Raw genomic sequence first — 17,826 nt, 5'->3', positions numbered from 1 at the left:
GCCAGTTCTGACATTCTCTAGTTTACTGACCTTGGACAAGTGTATTAACCTACTAATTTACTGACGTCCCCGGACATCTTTAAAACAAAGATAATAAAATACAACTAATGGGATTTTGTGAGAATAAACAACATGTGAATAACAATTAACCAACTGTTTGATGCATCGTGCATTGTCATTAAATGGCAGCAGGGTATTATTCATCACTCTCCTCACCTCCAATGTAACCTGCTGTACTATGCTGACCTTTTTTTAATCTATGTTTCTCAAAGGTGGACCCCACCCAGGTCTCACATAACCAACTATTGCAGCACTTTAAAATATCCTCTTATGAATTAGAGCTATTTATTTAAAGCTTGTTTTAAAGAGAAAACAAAAACAAAAACATGGAGATGCTTACCACTGACCCAAAGCTATACAGCAAAATGTATTATAGTGGATCAAAAGCTAAATGTAAATAGTTTAATAATAGGAGTAAGGAAAAGTATAGGCAATGATACTATGAACTCTAGATCTGCAGACATTTTTTTTAATGTTTATTTATTTTTGAGAGAGAGAGGGACAGAGAGACAGAGTGCAAGCGGGGGGGGGGGGGCAGTGGGAGAGGGAGACACAGAATCCAAAGCAGGCTCCAGGCTCTGAGCTGTCAGCACAGAGCCTGATGCGGGGCTTGAACCCATAAGCCATGAGATCATGACCTGAGCTGAAGTCAGAAGCTTAATTGACTGAACCACCCAGGCGTCCTGATCTGCAGACATTTTTTAAAGTTAACCACAGTTAGATCAATAAACAAACAGTTAAAGGATTTGAGTGTACAAAAATGGAAAACAGCATTAATGCCATAAATAAAATTCAAAGCAAACATCAGGCCTAAACATTTTTCAACAAAGATGGCAATCACAGTTATAATATGCTAATTTTTAAATGGTCTTTTATATCTATTATAAAACAAAGAACCTTTTAAAATATTTACACAAAAGGCAATAAAATTCACTTATCTCCCAAATTCAGTCTGATACTTAGTTTTTTAAAAAGTATTAACTGCTTTTTTATTGAAATAATTTTATCTACTTTATATTTTCCCAGTGAGATTAGCAATATATTAAAATGAAAATACTCAACATACCCTCATTGATTGTTGGTATTTTGTTACAATCTTTCTGATAAAAATTTGGCAATGTGTGTCAAGATCATTACAAAATCACACATACAAATGTGTGATTTTATCATTTCACCTTTAGGAACTTATTGTAGAGAAATAATCTTAAGGTCATCAAAGGATTCACAAAAAATATGAAATATTACTTGTAACAGTGAAAACAGAATTTCAACTACTAGTAGACTAGTAAAATAATTTTGCAAAGCCATTATTAAAGATGTAGAGAAATATGACATAACCTTAAGAAAATAAAAAGGCTGAAATATTGAATACATAGAATAACTGAATATTATTACAAATGCAGATATCTATTACATATGTATAATAAAAGATTAGAGAGAAGTCAATCACAATATTTATAGTATTTATCACTGAGCTAGGACTATGATGGACTGATGTGAGGATGTATTCTGTGTATTTTAGAGTGAGAAAGCATGAACTTGGAGACAGATTTATGGGCTTTGAATCCCAGTTCTGATACTTTGAGAAAGTTACTTAATATTTCTGAATCTCAATCTCATAGTCTGTTTAAAAGAGTACATATATATGCAATTTGTAATATGTAGTTCAAATATGTAAATATGTGAATATTTAAAATGTAAAAGAATGTAGTCCAATGTAAAATTTGGAAAAGAATCTAGTCTAATTCCTGGCATGTGGAAGAAACTGAATAAATATTAAAACTTTTAACTTTATACATTTTTATGTTTTCCAAGTTTCCTACCAGTGAGTTTGTAATCATTTTTTGGAATTAGAACTTTTTGAATGCTCATTGACCTTCTCCCCTCTACTTTTCCATTGCACCTAACCTATAACAAGCTTTTAAAACTCTTATATCTTGGGGCACCTGGGTGGCCCAGTTGGTTAGGCGTCTGACTTCAGCTCAGGTCATAATCTCACAGTCTGTGAGTTTGAGCCCTGTGTCGGACTCTGTGCTGGCAGCCTGGAGACTGCTTCCGATTCTGTGCCTCTCTCTCTCTCTACCCCTCCCCTGCTCATGCTGTCTCTCTCTGTCTGAAAAATAAATAAAAACATTAAAAAAATTGTTTCAAACTCCTATATCTTGATTCTATTAATATTAGTTAACAACCCAGTAAAGGGAAAAAAAAGTCACATAAGTCAGCCTATATTAGTGCTTATGTGTTGGCTAAATCTATTTACTCTCTGGAAATATATAATTTAAAAGACACTGTTTATAAAAGTCTGCCCTGTAAGCCTCACAGAATAAACACTAACTCTATTTTACTTCCCAGCCATAATATGGAAACCACACCTAGATATTTATAAAAATCTACTAAATTAAATGGGTCTGCAGATATAAAATTCTAAGCATTCAGATAATGGAATAATGGATTCCATAACAGATAATGGAAAATATTTCAAGGTCAAGGGTCCTTCTGGTATGTTATATTTAAAAAAAAATTAATGTTTATTCATTTTTGAAAGAGGGAGACAAGGTGCTAGCAGGGGAGGGGCACAGAAAGAGGGAGACACAGAATCTAAAGCTGTCTCCAGGCTATGAGATGTCAGCACAGAGCCCAGCAGAGGGCTCAAACTCATGAACTGTGAGATCATGACCTGAGCCTAAGTCAGCCGCTTAACCGACTGAGCCACCCAGGTGCCCCTAGAATGCTATATTTTAAATCAAGCAGGAAGCCACTTGTTTAGTCAACTGTATGGGTCAGGATCCAATCAGGAGACAAAACAAACAAACAAACAAACAAACAAAACAAAAACAAAACAGTAATATAATCAGAGGAGGTTTAATGTAAACATTAATAACTTTAAAAAGAGAATGTTCCTTCAAAGGATTTCAATAATAATAAATAAGGAAAACTCTAAAAAACACAAGAACAGAATAAAGAGAATATCCAAGGATGGGGCACACACATACCCCCACCAACACCATCAGGGCTTACGATACAGATTGTAACATTCACTAGCTAACATGTTCTCAGAAGCTGAAATGTCAGGGAAAGTCTCCCACATGGAAAAATTGGTCAAAGGTGTCCAAGAGGAAACAACTTGCTAGACACTAATGGTCACAGTGTGCAGGAGGACCCAGGTCTTTGAGAAACCACCTCTGATGTGCTGGATCAACTCGCAGTTCAAGAGCATGCTGAATAGAAAAGTCATGCCCACTTCCGGAGCCTGCCAAGAGAAGCACATCAGAAGCACACTTTCTGCCCCAGTATCCACCTACTGACATGCCCTCTCATGGTAACTAACAAATGAAAAGTATTTACAGGACCCATCCTCATTATCACAGAGTAAATACGGAAGTGAATTAGGAACTGAAAGACAATAAATTGGTAACTGGCACACTTCACAATTTGTCTACTGAGCTTCCATATTCACACTTCTACACATATTTGTACTTCTCTGCAATAACAGACAACTCTATATTTTCTAACAAGATAAAGCTATTCGTTTTACAAGTGAAGAGGCTCTCACTTGCTCCCCAAAATGAGGAGATGCACAGTTTCAACAATCATTATATCTATTACAGTCTTTAAATACTTCCCAAATTCTATCACAGTTCCAGGAAATATTCTGGTGTTTAAGACTATATTTTAAGTTCCAACAACTTGTACATAAAATTAAAATTAAAAAGAAATGAGAGAACAATATTAACATATGCCAATAAACGCATATATATAACAATCAAAAATATATGTACAAATCTAGTATATTCCCCATGTCTGTAATTGCTCACAAGGATATAATCCATATATATTACTTCTTTCTTTCACTACTAGTTTTATATTTCCCCTTCTTCCAGCCAGAACCTCAGTTGGTCAAAGTTCGTTACCTTGTGGAGTGATACAAATCCTTTTTGCCTGAAAGGCTGATTTTTCAATCATGCGGCCATTTGGGGGGGGGGGTGCGGGGTGGGGATGGTTACTGTAGTTTCTCACTAATCTTTGGGGCATGGAAGTACTGAGAAACACCTTAAAAGATCCTTAGCAGATCCTCTGGATTTCAGATTTAGTCTTGCTTATCCCCATTGTGTGACAACAACCCAATGTCTCTTTGGTAACTGGGATAAAATATTCCATCAAATAGAATAATCTTTTTTTCTACCTATTGGTTCTGTGGCATAAAGAGCCCAAATTGGCCAGATAGCAGCTCATCTTCCAATTCAATAGAACTAACATTATGTCCCCCCTTGAAGCAAGACCAACTTAGGGACTAAGATTTCCAAGCTAGCAGAGTTCAACGTTGTTGGGTCAGGAAGCAAATATTCTGCAGGGGGATTACTGGATATATAATGATACAAAAAACACTGTCATTTTCATCCCTTGATTCCCAGGTCAAGTGAGAAAAGATAAAGGACCTGTTTTTATTTATTTTATTATACTTATTTTATTTTATTTTTGTAAGTACTCAAGAAACTCAAAAAGATCCCACTTATACCACAATTCTTACAGACATTATTACTGTAATTATGATGATAATTGGCACAATTGGCCCAAAACGAAACAAAACAAAATTTAGTATCTCTATTTTGTCCCAATAGGTAAATCTCCACTGTTAAACCTCAAAGCATTCTTTCAAAGTCAGCCCTTGATTTAACCCAGCTTTATATTTTTGATAAGACTTAAATCAATTTAAAATGATCAGGGTGCCCTTGGCACTTTGATGTGGATTAAATATCAGTTAGGTCCATGAGTTATGATTTTATAACATCCCACTTTTAGATCATAGGTTTGATAGAAGGTGGATCCCAATGGCTATTATAGTATTTGTACTTCAAAAGCACTAGAGACCTAGAAGCCCAGGTGTGTTTTCAAAATGTTAGGAAAGTATTTGTTCTCAAATTCTGAATAGAAAAGAGAAAATTATTTATTACAATACCCCTGGTGCCCTTGCTTCTGTTCTTGGGAAGTATTTCATCACTCCGTGATTGTGTAGATATTTCTCTCAGCTCCTAACAATCTAATAAGGCAGGGTGATTGGCTTTACTCTGGACTAACATAATCCACAAAGAGAATATTTCTTTTCCTTCCTTTACTCTTTAGATGAAAACAAAAATACTTCTATTTGACAGAGATAAATTGGGGCATAGGATGAAGGTGAGACACTGTTACCAGTTTGAGGACAGATATATCCATTTTTACTCATCTTCTCGCTGAAGTGAAGATCTACAGGAAGAAAATGATTATAACTCTATCTGGGCCACTGAGGAAATAGAATCATTAATAACTAGGCAATGTAGCAGGAGGCTCAGCTCTAAACCTGACTCCTGGGATGCACCACAGGAAGAGGAAAACTATTGGAATTAAGAGGAATATCTTCTCTTTATCTGTCTTTATCGTATTTTAAAATAAAATACTCAATGTAGCTTCATCTTACAACAACAAAAAAAGCTCTTAAGTGTCATCCCCTCTAATATAACATGCTCCTATGCTGACACAAGTATTCATGAAATGTTTCTCTTTACCTCAGTAACATTTCCTTTTGTGTAGGTTAAAAAAAAATGTTTGAACTCTCCTACCTTTCTATATCCAAAGCAAGAGGCTGTGAGTAATCTATGCTATCACTAACCCTGAGTCAAAAGAAACTTCAAAAGCAAAACCAACCCAGGTCACACCACAACAGCTTCTAGTTGAAATAGCTATGTAACTCAGAATCACACCAGGAAGAGGTAGCTTAATAATGAGAAAAGCAAGTCAATGGTGAAAATTTAAACATGATCATCTTTTATGACTGCTATTTATCAGGCCGTCATAAAAACTGATTACTTAATGAGAGTTTACACTTGCATTCATTTTCCTCCAAAAAGTTAGGAAATTATTGTAGCCAAGCATTATTTAGTAAATGTTGCAAATGAGCCAATTTGAACATAACCACCCTTAGAAAAAATAAAAATGTTAGACAACTGAAGACAACACAAACAAATGGAAAGATATTCCATGTTCATGGATTGGAAGAACAAATATTGTTAGAATATCCATACTACCCAGAGCAATCTTCAGATTTAATGCAATTCCTATCAAAATACCAACAGCATTTTTCACAGAACCAGAACAAATAATCCTGAAATTTGTATGGAACCACAAAATAGCCTGCATAGCCAAAGCAATCTTGAAAAAGATAAATCTGGAGATATCACAATTCCAGATTTCAAGTTATATTAAAAACTGTAGTAATCAAAACAGTATAGCACTGGCACAAAAATGGACACATAGATCAATGGAACAGGATAGAAAGTCCAGAAACAAACCCATGATTATATGGTCAATTAATCTTTGACAAAAGAGCCAAGAATATGTGAAAAAACAGTCTCATAACAAATGGTGTTGGGAAAATTGTACAGCTACATGCAAAATAATGAAACTGCACCACTTTCTTACACCATACACAAAAATAAACTCAAAATGGATTAAAGACCTAAATGTGAGACCGTTTTAAAACCATTAAAGTCCTAGAAGAGAGCACAGGCAGTAATTTCTCTGACATTGTCCATACTAACATTATTTTATTTATGTCTTTTGAGGAAATGGAAATAAAGGTAAAAATAAACTATTGACATTACATCAAAATAAGAAGCTTCTGCACAGCAAAGGAAGCAGTAAACAAAACTAAAAGAAAACCTACTGAATGGGAGAAGATATTTTCAAATAAGACATCTGATAAAGGGTTAGCATCCAAAATATATGAAGAAGTTACACAACTCAACACCCAAAATATAAATAATCCAATTAAAAATGGGCAGACGATATATATGGACAATTTTCCAAAGAAGACATCCAGATGGCCAACAGACATATGAAAAGATGCTGAATATCACTCATCATCAGGGAAATGCAAATCAAAGCTACAAAGACCTGTCACCTCCCACCTGTCAGAATGGCTAAAATCAAAAACACAAGAAACAAGTATTGGTGAGAATGTACAGAAAAAGGTACACTCTTCCCCTGTTTGTGGGAATGCAAATTGGTTCAGCCACTCTGGAAAACAGTATGGAGATTCATCAAAAAATTAAAAGTAGAGGGGCACATGGGTAGCTCAGTCGGTTGAGCATCCAACTTCAGCTCAGATCATGATCTCACAGTTTGTGAATTTGAGTCCCACGTCGGGCTGTGCGCTGACAGCGTGGAGCCTGGAGCCCACTTCCAGTTCTTTGTCTCCCTCTCTCTGCCCCTCCCCTGTTCATGCTCTGTCTCTCTCTCTCAAAAACAAACAAACATTAAATTAAAAATAAAATGACTCTACAGTCCAGTAATTGCATTACTAAGTATTTACCCAAAAAATACAAAAACTTTAATTTAAAGGGACACATGTATCCTTATTTTATTTCAGCGTTATTTAACATTAAATAGCCAAGATATGGAAGCAGCCCAAGTGTCCATCAATAAATGAATAGATAAAGAAGATATGGTGTAGATAGATAGATAGATAGATAGATAGATAGATACACAATGGAATATTATTCAGCCATTAAAAATAATAAAATCTTGCTATTTGTAGCAACATGGGTGGATCTAGAGAGTATTGTACTAAGAAAAATAAGCCAGTCAGAGAAAGATAAGCACCATATGATTTCACTCTTATATGGAATTTAAGAAACAAAACAAAGCAAGAGAGAGAGAGAGAGAAATCAAGAAACAGACTCTTAACTATAAAGAACAAACTGATGATTACCAGAGGGGATGGGGTTGGGGGATGGGCAAAATAGGTGAAGGGGATTAAGACTATGCTTATCATGATGAGCACTGAGTAATGTACAGAATTGTTAAATCACTATATTATACACCTGAAACTAATATAACAATGTATGCTAATTATACTGGAATTAAAATAAAAAACTTCAAACAAGTAGAGACAACCCAAATGTCCATCAATGCAATATTATTCAGCAATAAAAATAAGTGAAGTACCAATATATGTTACAATATGGATGAGCCCTGAAAATTCACACTAAGTGAAAGATGCCGAAAGACCACACATTATATGATTTTATTTAACTTATATGAAATATCCACAGCAGACAAATCCATAAAGACAGAAAACAGATTAGTATTTGCCTAAGACTAGGAGTGTGTTGAGAAGAAATGAAGAATGATCATTAACAAGTATAAGGTTTCTTTTTGGGGTGATGAAAATGTTCTAAAATTGATTGTGGTGATGGTTGTACAACTGTGTGACTATAGTAAAAACCATTGCATTGTATACTTTAAATACATGAACTGTAAGTATATCACTTATATCTCAATAAAGCTGTTATGAAAGAGAGGGAGAGAGACTTATCAACCAATTGCAATGTATGGACTTTCCTTAGATCCTGATTTGAACAAAGTATAAATGAGGGATATTTGATTCTAATATTTAATAATATTAAAAACTGATTAGTAAATATTTTTAGTGGGAAGAAAAAACCCTACAAGAACCATCACTTGCCCTATAATTAATTGGAACTCCACGAGATGGCTTCCAGACCCCTAACCGCTGAGCCCTTCATCTCTCTGCAGCCATTTCCCATCACTGTACACTCCTAAGCCCTCCTTATTAGCCTTAGCCCAAAACCTTATTTCAGCCACAGTGATCTTTTTAGAAATTCTTTGCAAGTGTCGTGCTATTTTAATTCCTCAAGCCAATAGAGATACCAAGTAGGTCAATCAGTGATTATATCCAAGAAGGCTAAGGTCCCCAGGTCATGCTGTTGGATAGGGACAGAGCTAGACTATCTTCAGGGCAGCTTAGTCTCAGTACAACTCCATTTCTATTGTCTGCTTACTTAAGCTCAAATACCACATAATTCAGAGAAATATTAACTTGATCTTTACTACCATGAATTTTCTCAAAAAATGTAATCACTTTAGAGACTATTTGACATCATTTACTTTCAGGTACCAGCAACCTGATGTTGTAAGATGAATATGTAAAAAACCAGAGTCAGACAGAACTGGGGGGAAAAAAAAGTTTAGACAACCTCACGCAGAAAAATGAATATAACCAAAGGTCAAGTAAAGTTTCAGTTTGTTTGCTCATATAAGCTCTAATCTAATTTAAAAGCAGAATCTCACATTGGAGGAAATGAAACAGAACAGAAAGCATAAGATATACGTTTGTTTTGTTTTTAAGAGGGTTTGGGGGAAAAGAAAATATTGTGGTAGAATTGGATTTACCTTAATTTGATTGTGTCAAGATAATAAAAAATAGAAAGAACAAATCACCTTTACAACTCAGAGTTTAAATTACATGCTGAGTGTAGACATGTGTACCCTTAATAATTTCTGTTAATCTCCACAGTTGGCCATCCTATTTCTGAATTTCACATACAAGTCCTCAGCATTAGTGTGCCTAGTTCTCAATACCAGCCACAGAGACCTCTTGTCTGACATGGTATATTCCCTCACTCCAGAAGACTGACAATTTCAAAAATCATTCTTACGTCTATTAAAATGTCCTTTGTTCTTTTTCTTCTTAATGCTTCTATCTTTTTTCTCTCCTTTCTTGTTATACATATAAAAGTCATATTTTTCCAGGGATGGCATCACTGAAAATTACAGAGTAGGAAACTTTAAACTGTGCCTTTCCACCAAAGCAAGAGTAAACTCATAAAAACCATCAAGATCAAATATTTTAGGATCCTCAAACCTAATAAAAAAAAACTTAAAGGAACCCAGAGAGTGCTTAATAAAGAAAGAAACTGCTGAAATTATGTAAGAAAGCACTTAAATTTACCTACCTACCATCCTTCACTTCTTACCTGGTTGGTAGGAATCAGGTGGCAAGTCACATTTCTCATACAGCTTGTTGAGAACAATATAGAACTTGCTCTCAAAGAATTATTGTTGTATATTTTGACCTGTCTGATGGCTCCCTAAGGTCTCAGCTCAGGAATATGCCTTTGTCTTGGTCACCTCAGAGCTTACTCAAGGATAAAGGGTACTCCTGGGTGGAGTTTATTGAAAGCATGGAAAAACCAATATACTAACTTCACAGATCCAGGGAGCAAGGGATAAAAGTCAGAGAAAACAGTAAACAAACAAAAAATGATAGGAAAGAAAAGGTTAGGAAAGAGGATTAAGGGAATGAGACCTTTAAAAAATTATTGCATACACTAGGAAATCCAGAAAGCCATATCCACATCCAGGACAGACACATGTTCACAAGAGACCTGAGAAGGCGCTAAGTTTTTATCTCTGACTGATGTTTAGGCAGCATGTAAGCAGGAAGTGAAAGCTAAGGCAGAGCAGATAAATAGCCTGCATAAGTGTTGAAGGAATGCCCTAATGGAGAGCCAATCTACAGAGACCAGAAGAATTAGTGTTGTAGTTGTTGTTGTTGCTGCTGTTGTTTTGACTGCAAGCATTTAAAGAAATCTCCAAGTAACTAGCTAACTACTATGCTAACAGAAAAGAAAATTGAGCGGCTACACATGATAAAGAATTCAGTCTTTGCAAATAGTTTAGAAAAGTCACTAAACTAACTACAACCCATAACAAGTAGTAACAACAAACTCTTGCAGAAGGGGGGAGTTGAGTTCTAGAGTTACCACATTAAAATATTCAAAATCACCAATTCTCGAAAAAAAAGCATGCAATGAAACAAGAAAGTATGGCCCATTCATGTACATGCACATGCATACAAATTAATTAACAGAAACTTTTGAAGGGAGCCCACACAGCTGACTTACTAGACGAAGACGATAAATCAACTTCTTAACTATGTTCAAAGAACTAGAGAAAATCATGAACATAGAACTAAAGGAAACAAGGAGACTAATGTCTCATCAAATAGAAAATATTAGTAAAGATGTAGAAAGTATAAAAAGGGACCAAAAAGAAATTCTGGATCTAAGAAGTATCACAACTGATATAAAAAAAAAAAAAAAAATTGCTAGAGAAGTTCAATACCAGATTGGAGCAGGCAGAAGAAAGAACCAATGAACTAAAAACAGATTAATTTAAAATATCCAGTTGGAAGAATGAGAGAAAATTAAAAATAAAAAATGATCAGAGCCTGAGAAAAACTCTGGGACACTGCTGAGTGTACCAACATATACATAATGAAAGGTCAGAAACAAAGGAGAGACAGTAACTAGAAGTTATATGAAGAAATAAAGATCTCTGGTAAAGGTAAATACTTGAGTAAATATAAAAACCATACTATTGTATTTTTGGTTGGTAACTCCAATTTTATTTCCCACATAATTTTAAGGAATATGCCTAAAAATAATTACAAGTCTATATTAGTGGGCAAACAATGTATAATGATGTAGTTTGTGACAATAATAATTTAAAGAGGAAACAGAGTTTTTGTATACTATTGAAATAAAGTTTTCATCATTCAAATTAAACTCTTATAAATTTAAGATGTTAAATACAATCCCTATTGGCTCACAAAACAAAACAAAACAACACACACATACATACATACACACACAAAAACAAACACCTAAGCAAAAAAGAAGGCAGTAATGGAGGAAATGAAGAACAAAAAAGCTATAAAACATAGAGAAAACAGAAAAAGGACAGAAGTGTTTCCTTATCAATAATACTTTAAATGTAAATGGATTAAACTATCCTATCAAAAATATAGATTGGCCGAATGGATTAAAAAACAAAACAAAACATGATCCAACTATGTGCTGCCTACAAGATACTTGCTTGAAATATAAAGGCAAAAATGGTGAAAATATGTAAAAAGATATTCCGTGCAAAAATTAATAAATAAATAAAATAAAAGATATTCATTGCAAATAGTAACCAAAAGAGAACTGAGATGGCTACACTAATATCAGACAAAATAGTTGTTATGTCAAAATCTGTTACAAAGGGAGCATCTGGCTGGTTCAGTTGGTGGAGTGTGTGACTCTTGGTCTCAGGGATGAGTTCAAGTCCCATGTTGGGTGTGGAGATTACTTAAATGCATAAATTAATTAATATAATTAAATTAAATTAAAACTTATACAAGGGACAAAGACATTGATATTTAAATTAAGTTCACCAAGATGGCATAACAATTATAAGCATGAATATATTGATAAAAGGGTCAATGCATAAAGAAGATATAATAATTATACATGCACCTAACAACACAGACCCAAAGTATATGAAGATAAAATTGACAGAACTGAAGAGAGAAATAAACAGTTCTGTAATAATAGTTGGGTATTTCAATACACCATTATCAGTAATGGATAGTATAATGACACAGAGCACCAATAAAGAAATCGAGGACTTGAACAACATAATTAACCAATTAGACCTCACAGATACATATACAAGCGAATACACATTCATCTCAAGTACACATGGAACATTCCCCAGGACAGACCATATGTTTATTGATAAAAAAATCATAATAAATTTTAAAATGTGAAATCATACAAACTATCTTCTTCAATTGCAATGGAATGAAGCTAAATATCAATGATAAAAAGAAAACTGGAAAATTCACAAATATATGGAAATTAAATAATATACTTTTATTTTTTTTAATGTTGATTTATTGTGAGAGAGAGAGAGAGAGAGAGAGAGAGCGAGCGAGCAGGGGAGAGGCAAAAAGAAAGGAAGAGAGAGAATCCCAAACAGGCTCTGCACTGTCTGCACAGAGCCCAATGCAGGGCTCGATCTCATGACCTGAGATCACGACCTGAGCCAAAGCCAGGAGCTGGATGCTCAACCGAGTGAGCCACCCAGGCACTCACAAACAATATACTCTTAAACAACAAATGGGTCAAAGAAGAAATCACAAGGGAAATAGGAAATACATAGAGGTAAATGAAAATGAAAACACAACATACCAAAGCTCCTGGGATATAGTAAAGGCAGTGCTCAAAGGAAAATTTATAGCTACAATGCTTACCTCTAAAACAAGCAAACAAAAAAAAAAAGTTCTCCAATCAATAACGTAACTTTCAACCTAACTTTCAAAATTGTTTTGCAGTTCCTAAATACATTGAGCATGTATTACCATATTAGCCAGCAATTCTCTTCTTGGATATTTACCCCCAAAGAAGTGAAAATGGGTTATCAAACAAAAATGTGTACATAAAGGCTTACAGCAACGCTATTCATAACAGTCAAAAGCTGGAAATAACCTAAATGTCCATCAATAACTGAATGGATAAACAAAATGCATTATATCTATTCAATGCAATGTTATTCCAACATAAAAATGAATGAACTACTGATACATGCTACAATATAAATGAATCTTGGAAGCAGTGCCAAGTGAATGAAGTCACACACAGAAGGTTATATATTGCATGATTCCATTCATATGAAATATCTAGAATAGAGAAATCTATAGAGAAAAAAAAATGGTCTAGGGAAGGGGCATATCAGGAGAGACTATTTAATGGATACAAGGTTTCCTTGGGAACTAGACAGTGGAGTGCAGTAAATGCCACTGAATTGTATACTCTAAAATAGTTTAAATGGTAAATTTTATGTTATGTGAATGTCACCACAATAAAAAGTGCACATTTCTTCATTAAACAGAACCTTTTATATTTTGTAGTTTAATTTTTACAGATATACTTCAACTTGCCTTATCTCCTACTAATTCCATGACCCTTCTCTACTTTCAATCATTTTCTCTCTAACATCATTTCCATCTTCCAGGGTAGCTCTCTTAAATCAAAGTTCTTTATCTATAGGAGGCATATTATGACAGGAGAAAAATGTTTGATTTTTACATATCCAGGAAAAATTAAACCAAGGTCAGTGTCATTTTCTATAGTTGTATTGTTCTGGTTCCTATCTCTAAAATCTTTTATCAAACCCCAATTTGAGTTCACCCCTGAAAAAAGAAACATTCCTTCTTAATGGAATAATTCTTCGAATTGAATTCTCTGCTTACAAATGGGAAGTCAATGAATTGTTTATTTATGAGAACAACATTATATGATGACAGCTAATTCCAAGGAATCTCTATTCTGTATGTTTTGTGAGTGTGGACAGATGCAGTATGATTTGTGTACGTCCTACTGACCTTTACAAACTGTAGAAAGAGGACACATGAAAAATTCATGATTGGATTACCCGACTTGGAAGGTTGTGAAGAATCTTCACAAATTCCAGTTTCTAGGCACATGGCAATGCCCCAACTCTAATCTCAGGACATACCATTTAGGTAAAACAAAAACCATGCACTGTCACCAGAGGGGAAAAGCCAGAGGCAACTATAAAGTGTATTTGCCTCTGGAGGTAGAAATCTGCAATTTTGTCCATGTAGAACACATCCCCATTTCTGAGAATGTCATCCCTCACATAATCCCCCCACCCCACCTCTTATCCTTGAGACTCGGAAAGCATCCATCTGATGCCAACCACAGGAGTGGGTACAAGACAGAGGCCTACCAAAGCACAATGCACAAAGATGTGGCTCCAAATGGAGACACATAACATAAGATAGAACAGAAGTATTGGAATCAGGTACTGAAAGAAGTTTGTATTTTACCAGGTAAAAATCTCAGTCAAGGTAAAGAAAATAAAAGGGATCACTAAAGGCTTCAAAGCAGAAAAGTATATGCTAGTGGCAAGAATTTGTTCCCAGAGAGGACAGTTAAAGTCAGCAATGTGAGACAGTCTAGAATTTTGAGGCTTTGGGGAATCTGGTGGAGAAAAATCCCAGAGTTGTTGTGAAGTAACAACTCTAGAGATGTTGAAACCGAAGTTTAAAATCGCTTCTAATATTTCATGTATTTTGTATTGTAATGACTTTGGGGCGCTTATTCCTAGTCACCAGGGATATGAAACTTTGGAGAGTCAAAGCAAAAGTCATTTACTGCCTTAGGGATGTTTAGGTCTACGCTCAGGTCGGTTAATTTAAGTGCTTAACTTTTACTGGTTCACTTAGTAGAAGTTGCTGTTTAAAAAAAAAAAACAACACTGAATCTCAATTATTATATGACCTTTTGGAGATTTAAAAGACAATCTTGTCACTGGGTTCAAAAGCATCCCTTGCCCTTTTAGGAAACTTTTTCTTCATAGAAGGAAAGGCTTCCCTCTCTTTATTCACAGTTGTGTGTTCTCTAATAAGTGCGCCTTTTCCTTTAGGGCTGACCTGCTTTCACTTCAGTGCATGTTGTTTTCAAAGAGCCATTTGATGTACAAGAAACCTTTTGCTTAAAAATAAAAAAGGAAGCCGGAAGAGTGAAATAGAAAGAAAGGGGTAAGGGAAAGAGAAAAAAATCATTTTGTTGTGTTTGTTTTTGCATATGGGGGTGGGTGGAGAGATAAATATGATGCAAAATTTTCCACTAAACTGTTCCAACTTCCAATTAAGTTGTAAACCTTAGATACATATTATTTCATTCTTCCTTAACTTGTGCCTCACTTTGACCAAACCAGAAGGGCATAAACAGACAACTTCCAGAGAAGCAACTTTTCTTTTGAAATGAAATAAAAGAGGGAGAGAAATTATATCTTCATTATCTATCTATAGAATTCAAACCTGTTTATATGACTTTTGGAATTCTTCAGGTATGTCTATGCCCCACCCAAATATATTTCCTTTGTCATGCCCTCTGAATCTCAGCAACCTTAATTTCTGGGAACTCTGCTCCAGTAGAGTTGATATTCATGTTGTATATAAATGACTTGCTTCTGGTCTTATCATGGCTATTGTATAAATCATTCTCAACTTCAAAAATATTCTTTCATTTCTTTCTGTCCGTCCATCCACCAAATTCATTTATTCAAGAACTATTTTGTTCATTATTTTACTGTATCCCTATAAACTAACTTTTATTTTCCTCCCTAGCAGAATTTATGGGCTCCAGGTTTTATATTCTATGTGCTATAAAACATATTAAGTATTTTTAACTTGAACTTTTGTTTTATTTGTTCAATTAGATAGTAAGTTCTTCAGGAGTAGAAACAATATTATATCCCCTCCCATCTCCCTTTTTTTTAGCCCCTATTAGTTAGAGAAACCAGTTAATACATTTTTTAAAAAGCCTTAGAATCAACCAGACATAATTCACAGACACCCACACACACAGAGACCACTGAGCCTATGACAAATCCCTATTTCCTATGTGTTTTCAAATTCCGAATGTAGTATATGAGTTTCATACATTTTTCCTTTTCAAAATCATAATCAGGCCTCACTTATATAGACATTAGTATCCCCTCCTAAGGATGGCAAATAAATCACTCCTTCCACCATTCTGCCTATTGCTGATCAATTGCTTTGTGTGTTTCACTCACTGTATCAGCAAGGATTGTATTTGGCTGCATATAAGAGAAACTGACAAGAGAGACTTAAGCAAAGAGAAGCTTATTTTTCTCAGACAACAGATAACCTGGAAGAAAGTAACCAGAAACAGTCCAGTTACCCAAGGAAGTGATGGAGGATCCAAGCTCCTTCCATCTGTCTACTAAACTCTCTTTGCCTTTTATCCTGATGACATAATATGGTTGCTAATAGTTCAGGCACTGCATATCAGTTCTAGGCAGGAAAGTAGAGAAAAGACAAAGAACAAAGGCATAGCCACCTAAATATAAGCCTGTAAGCAAAAAAACTGATAATTTCCCTAGACGATCCATCCTAAAGACATTCACTTCCACTCTGTTGGCCAAAACTATTATCATGCAGCCATCTCTAGTTGCTATAAATCCTAAGATTTTGTTTGTTTTGTTTTTATCCAAACACATTACCCAAACAAGTTCAGTTTTCTGCTGTAAAAAAAAAAAAAAGGAAATAATCTATACTGAGTTGGTAACCAATAGTCTATTCCACACCACAGCCGAACTTTTAGAGCAGAGAACAGTGCCTGTTGCACAGTACAATAACATACTTAATAAGTTAGTGAATGAAATATTGAACACTTACATGGATTGTATCTAACAATGAGCTTTAAAATTTTTTTAATGTTTATTTATTATTGAGAGACAGAGACAGTGCATGAGTCGGGGAGGGACAGAGAAAGAGGGAGGCAGAGAATCCGAAGCAGGCTCCAGGCTCTGCACCATCAGCACAGAGCCCAACATGGGGCTCAAACCCACAGACCACGAGATCATAACCTGAGCCGAAGTCAGACACTTAACTGACTGAGCCACTCAGGTGCCCCTCTAACAATGAGCTTTTAAATATCTTCGTCTATGGTATCTCATAGACCAGTCAAAATATCCCAAGTGACAAGTACTTAAAAAGTTTAAGACTTTATTTTCAGTGCACATAGTGTAGCACTACATGTAATTAAGCACTTAATAAAAGTTTTCTACATGATAATAATGATGAAAATTCCAAAAGACATTATTTGTTTTATCTTCAAACTTACCTCGCTAGCTATAGATCACATGTACGAGGAAAAGCACACTTATTTATTCTGTCCTATATCATGTCCTTTTAACTGGAAAATAGTGATAACAATAGTACCTACATGCAGGACCATATGGATTAAATGAGATAATATATGTAGTCACTTGAAATGGTGCCTGGTGACATATGTACATCACTTGAAATTGTGCATTTGAATGTGACAGAGAATTCTTTGAGACCCATGAAACCCAGTGACCTCTACAGTCATTAGTTGTCCTTTTTCCTCCAGCTAAAAGGACATGCTTCATTCTTCACAGAAGTATTTCAATCTATGTAATGATTGCTTGTGTCTCAGGAAAGGACACTTCCTATGTAAATGTGAAAGCATTATTTGCTCTTGCTTAGAGTAGGCAGTTACACATCTACTTGTTGATATGACA

This window comes from Acinonyx jubatus, chromosome C1 (genome assembly GCF_027475565.1).
Source record: "Acinonyx jubatus isolate Ajub_Pintada_27869175 chromosome C1, VMU_Ajub_asm_v1.0, whole genome shotgun sequence".
Taxonomy (NCBI): Eukaryota; Metazoa; Chordata; class Mammalia; order Carnivora; family Felidae; genus Acinonyx; species Acinonyx jubatus.
This window is presented reverse-complemented; position numbering follows the sequence as displayed.